The sequence below is a fragment of the Otolemur garnettii genome, unplaced genomic scaffold (genome assembly GCF_000181295.1).
Source record: "Otolemur garnettii isolate 467f Iridium unplaced genomic scaffold, OtoGar3 scaffold00305, whole genome shotgun sequence".
Classification (NCBI taxonomy): Eukaryota; Metazoa; Chordata; class Mammalia; order Primates; family Galagidae; genus Otolemur; species Otolemur garnettii.
In genome coordinates, this window is record NW_003852700.1 from 276788 (window position 1) to 279326 (window position 2539).

The following is a 2539-nucleotide window of genomic DNA, read 5'->3' on the forward strand; positions in this document are numbered from 1 at the left end:
CATGTTGAAGTCAGAATTGGCCCAAGTTCAGGATCCTGGGAGAAAGAAACTTTAGAAATATTTCATGAAGAAGCATTTTGTTGTGAGTCCTGAAGGAAGAACTGTTCAGCTGATTGTTTATGAGCAATAAATGGGAATTTGCAGAGCCTGTGCCTGCCCTTGTCATAGGAGAAACAGAGAGTATCACCTAAATCACAATGGGAAGGGTTGTTTCTTGCAGTGTGTTGCTCTTGAAAACACAGAGGGTGGAGAATTTCTTTAATCACATCTACTGACCAGGATTAGTTACATGCCCTTTCATCTCACACCACTTTCCCTTGCCCTATATGTGATTTTGTTCTACTTTTTATGAAATTGCTGAATGTAAGTAATGTGGTTTGCTGAGTTCTGTGAGTAGGTGTATTAAATGATTATATTTGTGGAGGGATTTATTTGAGCTCCTGCTTTATAGGCAGTGGCTCAAAATCATTGAAGGGCCTGCGGGACTTGCCCCTGGCATCTGCAGTGAGAGCAGTGTGGTGGGACTGAGCTTTGAACTTGTGAGATCACTGTTAACTCTGGGTGGTGTCAAAATTAAATTTTGCAGATGGAGTTTGTATTGGAATATTGGTGGAATATTGTTCTGTCAACTGCATGTATTTAGTATGAGAAGTGTTGTCAAAGAAAAACACGGTAGAGGCCTAGGCTAGAGGGAGATTCTAACTGTCCCAGAAAGGAAGGACGTGTTCTCCTGCACATACGCTGTCACAGCACAAACTGTGCAGAGATTCCACATCACTTCCTGGGTTGAGAGGGGCTTGAAGTTTTGGAGGGCAGAAGCTCTGAGGTCAGATTTCTTCTCCACATTCTGCTGCCACCATGTGATACCCAACATTTTATGCACAGGCACACTGGACAGTGATGTAGTCACAGCCCATCCAGGCAATGCTCCACCACCTGGAATCAAGCTCACAGCTCCTTTACTCTTACAGTGTCCCACCAAAACCCCACACCAGTGCCCAGAAGACTTCTGGTTTGTCCCCACCCCAAGATCCTGTATGTGTAGCAACAACCCGGCTATTCATTACCCAGGCTTTTGTTTCACCCAATGATAATCTCATCTATCTCCATGGAACAGAGCATGAGCATATCCCAGCCTGGGCTGTTATGTCTAGCACTGGCACTCCAAACCAAGTGACTGAAGCAAAGATACATATAAATCAGTGGAAGTTTATTCAGACAGAGTTTGTAGATGTTCCTGGGGTGGGGGGAACCACAAATCACAAATGTATCTTTGATTGTTCAGAAGGGGCATTTGGGAACTTTGATACTTAAACAGGACAAGACATACAGAAGGAAAAAGTACTAGAGCCATGGGGACTGAGGTAAAATGGTTACCTTCTTTTGAAGCTTAGGAAATTTACATTTTGCATAGGATTATGTGAATGTCTGAACAAAAAAAGAGAGTGGAGGAAGAATCGATTAAGTAGATGTCCCTGCGTATGTAGAAGAGGAATTGATCTTGTCCTTCTTCTATACCTGGGAAGATAAAGATGTGGTAAACATTATTACTATGTAATGAAACAGATTTTAGTTTTAGGAGGTAGACTAAGCCTGATGACACAGAGATACATTTGTGTGTTTTTGCTTATAGGACCCCAGCAAGGAATACCTTTATGAATGACCTTTGATAACAGTGCTTTTAGAATCCTGAGAAATTTATCTTTAACTGAGGGTCTGCATGATACCTATTGTTAGTAATAGCTATTCATTGGGAAGTGGGTCTTGAATGACTCAGCCTCTTGGTTTCACCTTTGCTTTTGCATAAGGAGTTCCTTAGATTCTTAGTTTCTTTTACAGCCTCACCCAATATTTCCACAAGCTCTACAGTTTGTCCACCCGTGGGTCCATGTTAGCACCCGTCTTCTGATTATTTTCTTCCCCTTAAACCCTCTTTTGGGTACTCAGTGTGGCTTAGGTTACTTCTCTGGTAACTTAACTCTTGCCTCCTGGAATTATGCCATGAGTTCAAGAAAGTGACCCTACACCTGTCTGTTGCAAGAGTAAATATAAAACAGAAATACAGACTGAATACTCCAAGTTGAATATGAAGAGAAAGATTATTCTCTTCTTTTTGCTTAAAAATTTTAATTTAGAATATTTTGTGTGTAAATGTTTTCTCTGCCTCTTTGAAATATATGTAAATAATTTTACCAGATAAATAGACTTTTGACTTTTTTTAAATTCAGGACTATGTTTCTCTAGGACCCAGGTGTTATGATTTTGAATTATAAATAGTTGAAACGATAGCAACCTTTGCCAAAGTTTCTGATGTGGTGTAGGACCTGCCTTTAGAAGGCACTTGACTCCAAATCTTCTATCCTGTAGACATAAACTTCCTTTCTTCTTCTGAATATCATCAACTAGCAAACACAAATGTGCTTTCCAGTTTATAAGGTGAATTTAAGGTGAACTATATATGAGAAATGGTGCTGTCAGGGCTTGGCACCCATAGCTCAGTGAGTAGGGCTACACTAAGGCTGGCGGGTTTGAGCCTGGC

General features: G+C 40.8%; 1 protein-coding gene across 1 annotated transcript in view; it reads left to right on the forward strand.

Annotated features, from left to right (window-relative positions):
* Nucleotides 1-2539, forward strand: part of LOC111722664 (protein ZNF738-like) — a 103726-nt gene that overhangs the window by 572 nt on the left and 100615 nt on the right. The window lies entirely within an intron of this gene.